Source organism: Chionomys nivalis, chromosome 2, assembly GCF_950005125.1.
Source record: "Chionomys nivalis chromosome 2, mChiNiv1.1, whole genome shotgun sequence".
In the NCBI taxonomy this organism is placed as follows: Eukaryota; Metazoa; Chordata; class Mammalia; order Rodentia; family Cricetidae; genus Chionomys; species Chionomys nivalis.
Window position 1 is genome coordinate 80334797 of NC_080087.1, and position 10321 is coordinate 80345117.

The 10321-nt window shown below is 45.5% G+C and overlaps 1 pseudogene; it reads left to right on the top strand.

Moving 5' to 3' along the window:
* Window positions 1-415: 415 nt before the first annotated feature.
* LOC130868930 (carcinoembryonic antigen-related cell adhesion molecule 1-like) lies at window positions 416-8824 on the top strand (annotated as a pseudogene).
* Window positions 8825-10321: the final 1497 nt, after the last annotated feature.

Here is a 10321-nt window from a genome sequence, read left to right on the forward strand (position 1 = left end):
CCCTGAGGCCTGAACAAGTCTTGCAGCCTTGTCTCCATCCCAATTCCAACAGACCTGGAGCTCCCTCACATAATCATTTCCTGTGTCTCTGAGAACTCAACTCTACAAGGAGACCCTATGTAGTTCCCTCCCCCTCACAACACCCATGAGGAAAGATGGGGAGGTCACAGGGCAGTCACCAAAGAGAGCAAAGACATCCCAGAAGGGTCAGGAAGGACATGGGAGACCTGATTCACATTCAGACAGCACAGGAAGCTGCGGGGAGGGGTGTCTCCCTGGGACTCTCCATAGGAAGCTGGAGCACAAAGTCCTCTTTTTAGGACACAGAGGTCACCTTCTCCTGCACACCGGCATGTGAACCCCTGAAATAACTTGTATCCCTGGATCAGACACCTGACTGGTGACAGCAGTGACCATGGACCTCAGCCCCACAGTCATCACTCAGCTTGAGTTTTTCCAGCCCCTAGAGACAACTGCCACTTCCTGCTGGAGTAACTAACACCTTCCCAGAGCATTGAGATCACATGGCAAACTGAGCTCTGCTGAGTTTTTGTGCCACAAGACCATTGGGTACAGGAAATTCAGGGACAAAGCTCTGGTGTGAGCTGGTGTTCTCTCAAGACACATATGGACAATTCTTCGCCTTCTGTCTCAAAGTATGTTCTAGAACACTGAACCAGAAAGAAATAGGATGGGAGGCAGCACTGACACACAGACTCTACCACCAGCCCATGTGACTCCAGGAGGCTTCCTCCTCAGGTTCAGGGGGCTCAGGTCTGTGAATAAAAGCAGAACAGATGCCAGAGCAGCCAGGCTTGGCAGTAGCCTGCTAAGAAAACCCCCTCTCCAGATCCCACAGCAAAGACCATGGAGCTCTCCTCAGCCCCTCTCCACAAAGCTGGTCCCCTGAAGTGGACACCTACTAGCAGGTGGAGAACAGAAGAGCTCAGAGTCTGGATTGGGGTCTTCTGGGAGAGGGAAAAACCTGAGAGGAACAGTTGACTTCTGCTTCTAGCCTGAGAACCATAGGAAGCTGGCAGTAAATTTGAACTGGTAAGTAGGGAGAGAAAACTCAAGTCTCCCCCATTGTAAGTTTATGAGCTAAGGAAGACTTTTAAGGGCTTCTTAAGGGCTGGCACCTTAAAGCCAGGGTCTTCTAGGGTCCGAAGAAGCGCTACAATAAGCGAGCAAATTCTATGGGATCTGAGGACGGGAGTAAATCAGTCCACAGCGTGCTCTTTCAGAGCATGTCTCTTTATTCTTCTGTTGTTCTCTATGTTCTCTCTGCTCTTCTGTTTGAGTCACCAAAGTTTTCAGTTTATATACATGTACAGTCAACAATTCTCTGGGCAAAGAAATGTCACAAGGCTTGAATTTTCCCAGGGTCATAAAAACAAGGCACCAGGCAGTGGTAGCACACGCCTTTAATCCCAGCACTTGGGAGGCAGAGGCAGGCCGATCTCTGTGAGTTTGAGGCCAGCCTGGTCTACAAGAGCTAGTTGCAGGACAGGATTCAAAGCTACAGAGAAACCCTGTCTCCAAAAGAGCTTTAAACAAGGCAGTGACTGTTAGCTTTCTTTATGACTCAGGGTGGGAGTGAGTTACAAAAAATTCCTTGGTGAACTCTTAAAGGGAACGGAGTCCATTAAAGGGAAAGACCTTAAATCACTAGGGAAATATAAGAAGGGAAAGGGGATATTCGTGTGCTACGCTACATTCCTAAGTGTGACTAGATAATAAGCTAGAAACAATCACACATCAATAAACCGAGGTGGAAGTTAGTACAAGGGGCTAAGGATTTGTTTGAATTTAGTGCTAGCTTAGGCCAGCTGTTCCCTATCTGCTGCCAGGGTGAGCCCAGGGCTTGCTTACTCCCTATCTGCCTGAGGACTATGAATCAACACAGACATGCTGTCCGTGGGCCTGTCTTGTGAAGACTGCAGTTGTGATCTATGTGTGTAGATACTTTTTTTCTGAGCAAACACCGTGCCCTAAGGACAATTGCAGGAGAGCAGACTTCTAGGTTTATATTGGGGAATGGAGCAGAGATCTGGCAGTGAAAACAACGGATTTGACTGTATGATTTACTTCTCACACAATGCAGGGTGAAGTAAATAATTATGCCCAACAAACAATTAATGCACTGCCAAGGCTTTGGGAGGAGTCTCAAAGCTGTTATAGGAGGGAGAGAGCAATGGTTTCCCAAGAATGTCTACAGAAAGAAACAGATAATTCATTGAAAGGGCAATAGCTACAACACGGCCTGCATTCTGGATTTAATTCTTCTTCTGAGTCAAGGATTCTGATGATTGACTTTGTAAGTAATGACTGAAGTTTCATGGCATAATCATGAGACTTGTGGCAATGAGCACTGGCCACGGTATCCTGAAGACTGATGTGCACAACTCGGTCAGGGTGACTCTGCAAGTAATAATCAAACCGGGGCCAGTAAGGAGTGTAAATACATGTGACCCAAGAAATCTTCAAATAAACCCCAGGCTCTGGTACACTGATTTGCTCACAGGATCTGAACTTGTTCCAGGCAGTGGGATTTAAGCCAAAATCAAACCAGTTCTCCTCACAGAGTCCGATAATACTGGGCACGAAGACAGCAGTAAGGACATCTAGAAGGTGGGGTTGGGGTTGACAAGCACTTCAGAAGAAACAGAGCAGGGAAAGGCCAGAAAATGAAGGTTTTAGAGGAAGATGTCAGAGAAGACATACCTACACTCACCAGATTCTCAGTGTGAGCAGGGATCTGAGGGAGTGAGGGGTGAGCTGTGTGGACACCCGAGAAGACAGTTTCATTCAGTGGAAAGATTCAGGGGTACTGAGGAATGGGGGTGATGCTGTTGACCTCCCTGAAATATGACAATACAACACACACACGCACGCACACACACACACACACACACCAATGCTGAAAGTTGAACACACTCAGGTCTCAATTTCTACCAAATGCAAAAATCTAATATTGATAGATTTTTCTCTCTTCCCTCTTAGCCTCACTTTTGATCTACTGGATCTCTCCCACCACGGCCCAAGTCACTGTGGAAGCAGTTCCGCCCCACGTTGTGAAAGGGGAGGAAGTTCTTCTACTTGTTCACAGTCTGCCAGGGAGCTTCATAGAATTTTTCTGGAAGAATGAAAATCATGAGAATCCATTTGAAATTGTACAATTTATAAAATCTGAAAGAAAATTTTTAGTAGGGGATACAGACAGTGGCACACCAAAATTTTACCCCAATGGATCCCTACTCTTCCAGAACATCACTCGGTGTCAAGGAGGACTCTACAGACTATGGATGAAAATAAACCCCCCAAAAATGGAGAAGAGAAGTGTTCAGGTCCATGTCCACTGTAAGTAATGCTCTGTTACCTCTGGGTAGTGGTGGACCTAATCCTACTTCACACATAGAATTGTCAGTGCTAGATGACTGTGTTATGGTCTTTACATTGTGGTTCAAGCATTTAGTAAAGGACACATAGTGGAGAAAATAGTAACAAATCAGGATCCCTCACTTGAATCCACCCTCAGAGAGAGGGGGTGAGGTAACTCAGCCCAGGCATGTCAGACTCTGCCCAGTGTCTTAGATGCTCATCATGAACATGGCCTTGAGAAAGACCCTTCAGGACTCAAGCAGGGCCTGACTGAGGAAATCATGATATTTTCACAGAGACATGCACACCCAAAGCTTTGCTTCAGACCTCCATCCCAGACTGGTCCATGTAAGAGGCAGGTCACCTGGGCATCTCTTTCCTGAGACTCAGTGTACTCAGCATAGGTGGAGGGGTATGAAAGGCAACCAGCCAGCTGTTCTGATGGTCTTCTGAGATCTTATAAGGTGCCCTTCCATCTTCTAGATTATTTCATAGACTCTGGCTTAACTTAGGGATCCCTGATTCACGTCAATTAACATCAAACACCTGACAAAAATAGCTAGACTGTGGTCAAGCCAGATCCTGATCTGTGTGCGATCTCTGACAGGCTGTCAGGTTCTCAGGGAAGCTCAATGGGAAGACTAATCATGACCTATCTGTAGAGAGCCCTGGGCAGCAAAGGCTTGGAGGGCGCTGGTCCTCACTGAGCAGTGGAGGTCAGGGCAGCTGGAGGGATTCGCACATTGTGTCCCAAGACATGCAATGTGTCAGTGAGGACCAGGAGATAACATGAGGCCTCTGATTCCAAGTCTCGAGTCTGTCCATCACCACACACTGCAGCTCAGTTCCCTCCTGGGAAAGCCCTTGCTTCTCCCATACACAACACTGGAGGCCACACTGTCTCTAAGAGCTCAGCTACTCCATCTGCCTGTAATTTGTTTCCTGCCTGATTCTTTGAGGTTCTGAGTTGGAGGGGAGATTGGAGACTAGCTCTGTTGAAAGAGGCCCTTGCAAGAATCAGAGGCACCAAACAGGGCAAACTTCTCTCTGTTGTCGGCACACACAGAATGGCTACCAGAGCCCAAAATCACAAGCAACAATTCCAATCCCATGAAAGGTGAGGACTCAGTAGCATTAATGTGTGAGCCTGAGACTGAGAATATAAGCTACCTGTGGAGGAGAAATGGCCAAAGCCTCTCGGAAGGTGACAGGCTAAAGCTGTCTGAGGGCAACAGGACTCTCACTTTACTCAGTGTTGTGAGGAATGATACAAGAGCCTATGAGTGTGAAACCTGGAACCCAGTGAGCACTTCCTGAAGTGACCCATTCACTCTGAACATTACCTGTGAGTATTGTCTGCTTTATCTTGGCTACATCTGCCTAAATACTGAGGGCAAGAGCTAGGACCCTTGGTCCCCTTGGTTTCAGAACACAGACCAACCACACATGTATGTAGGCTGGTCAGAGCCTCCTGGCCTAGCCAAGCACATGCAGCCAGGCTCAGCACTGAGCTGGAATGGGCTGGAGGGACTTCTCCTACCTAAAGAGACTCAGGGTGATGGAGACAGGGGACAGCACAGACTCAGGCTCAGTGCACACGTGAGTGTACAGTGAGGATGTTTGTGTGCTGTGCTTGTGATGGATCAGGACTTGTGCCTGCTGCATGAATACTCTTCTACTAATCTGCACCCCTGCTTTTGTTGGGACCTGCTCAGCTGAAGTTATAGCACAGCTAAGAGAGATACTATGGCCTTCTGTAGACTAGGATTGCTCTTCCCTCTGCTGACAATACATGTGCCTTTGTTCTGTTTTTTTTCCAGATGATCCAGAAGACCCAATCATATCCCCCTCAGATATTCATTTCCATTCTAGGACAAACCTCAGCCTCTCCTATCAAGCAGCCTCTAACCCACCTGCACTGTACTCTTGGTTTGTCAATGGAGAGCTCCTACCACACACTCTATGACCAAAATAAAGACTGATGATAGCAGATCCTATACCTGCCTCGTCTGTAACTCTGTCACTGGAGTCACAAAGACCACAGTCAAGAACATTACAGTCCTTGGTAAGTGGATCTCTGAATTATCATCACCAGGTATGGAGTAGAGACCTCTGACTTTCTGGAAAGACATAGAAGAATTTCATTTCCAGCCCATTGTCTATGGGAACAAGCAAAGCTCAAAACTACCCTAAGCGTCTTGCTCCATCCCTGTGTCTGATCTTCTCCTAAGGCTCTGACTTCTTCTGGCTCATAGGGATGGAGCTTGGAGTGTGAGGAGGAGCTTCTCCCAGCCTTGGAAACCTCAGGTTGTGTGAGAGACTTCCCAGGGGAGGGAGAACCTTAAGGTCAAGATTTTTTTCTGTCACTAACACAAACACAGGCCTTCCTGTCTCCTCCATTTTCTTCTTATGACCTCCATGACATAGAGGAACACCCAGAGCTTTACTGTGCTCACATTCTTTTTCTCTAAATGTGAGGAGAAAACTGCATCCTCACAGTTGACAACCAGCACTTCAGAGCTCTGTTCCTGTCTCAGGGGTGACTGGCTGAGCTCTGACTCCATGGGAGGGGAAGAGAGGGGAAGAGAGGGAGCCCCGTTATGACTCAGGGTAAACCATGTCATTAAAGCCTTGATGATGCTCTCTCCCTTATTCTTTTCAAGGTTTAAAAAACAAATGTTGGCCAAGTGTGGTGGTGTGTGCCTTTAAGATCAGCACTAAAGAGGAAGAGGCAGGGAGATAGTGGGAGTTTGAGGCCGGTCTGGTCTACATAGCAAGTTCCAGGCTAGTCAGAACTGTAGAGTGAGACCTTGTCTCAAAAAAAAAAATCAGTATATAGGATTAGAGTGGCAGACTGTTGTCAACACTGTGACCATTCACTTCTTCTCTGTGGTATTTAATTCATATCCATGGTGCAGGAATAAAAGTTTTCTTCGAACAAAAATTCTTCAGTTTGGGATTTCTGCCTGTCCTGAGGTCCAGGCTTTAACACCTCTGAAATTAGCTGGACCATCTTAATCCCATGACAAATTATTTAATGAAAAAGAAACAGAAGGCTATTTTATAATGTTCACACTCACAGAAAATGTGAGCAAGACTTTGAACAAAAATCAATGGAAAAAAATTCCCACAATGAGATTTCTGGGTACGTGGGCTAAAGATGCTCCAAGTGTAGAAGCTACACAAATATCCTGAGTCAGGGTCACTGTAGGTGATCTGGGTAGGAGGAAGATTCAGCTCTCTCCTTAAAAAATGTATCTTGCACCCAAACATGTGATCTTCCAGGGGGCCATGTCATTCTGTGGGCTCTGTGAGCTGGCTGAGATCTCTGAGGATGAAGGACTCTCAGTTGTCCCCTCCACTGTTTATCCACAGAGCCAGTGACTACACCCTCCATCCAAGTCAGCAACACCACAGTCAAAGAACTGGACTCTGTGTTCCTGAACTGCTCCTCAAACGACACTGGGATCTCCATCCATTGGCTCTTCAATGGCCAGAGTCTGGGGCTCATGGATAGAATGAAGCTGTCTCTGAATAACAACAGCCTCAGCATTGACCCTGTCATGAGGGAGGATGCCGGGCAGTATCAGTGTGAGGTCTCCAATCCAGTCAGTTCTAAGAGGAGTGACCCCATCCAGCTGACCATAACAGGTGAGTGACCTTCCCTCCCTTCTTACTCTGCAGTGTTGGAGTGAGAAAAATTCTTTATCAACAGTGTGTTAAATGTGGAAAAGTCGCCAGGAGAAAAACACTCAAGGTACAAATCCAGGTCGCTTGGTGATGGATGCATGCTAATCTTGTGATAAAACACCAAGTAATCTGTGCACAGTGCTGCCTGCCTTTAACACAAGCACCCCAGAAGCAGAGACAGGAGGATGTCTATTAGTTCACAACCATGCTGCTTTTTATTTATCAGCACTGGTCAGTGATGGAGGAAGGTCATTGGCTAATAAAGAAACTGCCTTGGCCCATTTATAGGCCAGCCCTTAGGTGGGTGGAGTAAACAGACAGAATGCTGGGAGAAAGAAGCCGAGTAAGGGAGTCGCCATGATTCTCCTACTCCAGACAGACGCAGGTTAAGATCTTCCCTGGTAAGCCAGCTCATGGTGCTACATAGAATATTAAAAATGGGTTAGATCAATATATAAAAGCTAGCCAATGAGAGGCTGGAGCTAATGGGCCAAACAGTGTTTAAAAAAATACAGTTTCCATGTAATTATTTCGGGACATAAGCTAGCCATGTGGGCAGCTGGGTGTCGGGGACGCAGCCCCGCCGCCCCTATTACTACAGGTCAGTGTATTCTGAAGTTTGACATTCACACTCTGTCAGGGTGACTCTCCAAGTAAAACTCAAACTGGGGCCATTAAGTAGTGTCCTTGCATATGACCCTGAGGAATCTGCACATAAACCCCAGGTTCTGGGACACTGATTTGCTCACAGGTGTCTGAGCCTGTTCCAGGCAGTGGGGTTTAAACCAAAATCAAACCAGTTCTCCTCACAGAGTCCTAGTGCTACTGGGCAGGAAGACAGAGCAGCAAGGACATCTAGAAGGTGGGGTTGGGGTTGACAAGGACTTCAGAAGAAACAGAGCTGGGAAGGTCAGAAAATGAAGGCATGGAGTCTTTAGAGGAGGAGGTCAGAGAAGACATGCCTACACTAACCAAAGATTCTGAGTGTGAGCAGGGATCTGAAGGAGTGAGGGGTGCACTGTGCAGACACCAGAGAAGACAGTTTCATTCAGTGGAAAGATTCAGGGGGTACTGAGGAATGGGGGTGATGCTGCTGACCTCCACCAAACAGGATACACACACCAAGGCTGAGAGTTGAATACATTCAGGATTCATATTTCTACCAAATACAATTGATAGATTTTTCTCTCTTCCCTCTTAGCCTCTCCCATCCCTACCCAAGTTACTGTAGAAGCATTTCTGCCCTACACTGCTGAAGGTCAGAACATTCTTCTACATGTCCATAATCTGCCAGTGACTGCCCGAGTCTTTTCCTGGTACAAGGGAAAAACTGTGGTTAATAGGAATGAAATTGCATGATTTGCAGGATTCAAAAGAACAAATAAAACAGGGCCTGCATACAGTGGCAGAGAGAAAATATACGGCAGTGGATCCTTGCTCTTCCAAAATGTCACACAGAAAGATGCAGGGCCTACATGCTTTGTATGATAATGGGAAACCATGAGGTTAGGGATGCATCTCTGCAGTTCCATGTGCACCCTAAGTAGTTCCTCTGGTGGAGGAAGCCATACTGTCTCCCTTGAAAATGTGTGTAAGTTTTGCAATTGGAGTTCTTTAGAAGGCAAAACACTGTGGAGAACCCTACCCATTTGTCAAGGACCTAGGGAAACGATACTTCAGACCTCTGTGCTGATTCCAGGGCTGCATGGGCTTCAGGCCTCTCTAACTTCCCCTGTGTTTATTCCTAGCGTGACTCTTAGTTCTGCTTTGTTAGTTGTGATTGTGCCTAAGTTTACTTGGAACTAAAGACTCTGCAGAAAAATTAAATTTCTCTGATGTGTTACAAAAACCGGTTTCTCCTCTTGCCCCTGGCTGCCTATGCAGTCATCCTGAGTGAGCAGGAGGAGCTCACTAAGGGTAATGATTATTGCGTATTCAGTTCTGAAAGAGATCAATATCTTCCAAAGAACTGAAGAACTTGGGAAATGATTTCTTAAAGGATGACAGTAAAAACTTATAGGATCATATAAAGAAAAGACATAGGACATGAAAGCTCAGACATTTCCCTGTCACCAGGATGTGAACACTCAGATATTTTTCTAATGTCAAATTGTCAATGAAGGAGTCTGAAACTAACCGTTTCCTTAAAAGACAAGTACATGCAGGAATTTCCAGAAAGAATAAAAATGTAGTCCCAGCAGTTAAAGAGTTAAGTATTAATCATTACTAATTTGAGAATTTATAAAGAATACGATTATAACTGTAGTCCACATAAATGTGATACACAGATTACTTAGAAAGTGGCATACACCTGAAAATGATATCCTAGGGGTGACAATACACTCAGTGATTACAAAAATAGAAAATTATCGTATTTTTAAGAACTAATCACAGACTTTAAATCTCTCAGTTTGAAACCTCATGTTTGCTACTGGCTAGGGAACAGTATGAATAAGATGTGCCTGACTAGAGGAAAACATTTTTCTTGCAGGATAATATTATAGGTTAAAGGTCAATGATGTTAACTAAAGGGGAAGAAGAGAAACTAAAATTAATAAATGGGGGCAGACGCACGCGGCGGAGACGCGGCGGAGACGGGCGCGCAGACGCGGCGGAGACCAGCACGCAGAAGGGAGACACACAATCTCTACTACCAAAAACAATAGGAATAACTGGAGTAAACAACCACTGGTCATTAATATCATTTGATATTAATGGTCTCAATTCACCTATAAAAAGGCACAGGCAAAGAGTTGGATACGAAAACAGGATCCAACATTCTGCTGTTTGCAAGAAACACATCTCAACCACAAAGACAGGAATCTACTTAGAGTAAAGGGTTGGGAAAAGGTTTTTCAAGCAAATGGTCCTAAGAAACAAGCAGGTGTGGCCATACTAATTTCTAACAAAACTGACTTCAAACTAAAATCAATCAGAAGAGATCGAGATGGACACTTTAAATTCATAACAGGAACAATTCATCAGGATGAAGTCTCAATCCTGAATATCTACGCTCCTAATATAAAAGCACCCACGTATGTAAAAGAAATATTACCAGAACTTAAGGCAGACATCAAACCACACACACTAGTAGTAGGAGACTTCAACACACCTCTCTCACCAAGGGACAGGTCAATCAGACAGAAACCTAATAGAGAATTAAGAGAATTGTTGGAGGTAATGAAGCAAATGGACTTAAAGACATCTATAGAACACTCCACCCAAATAGGAAAGAATATACCTTCTTCTC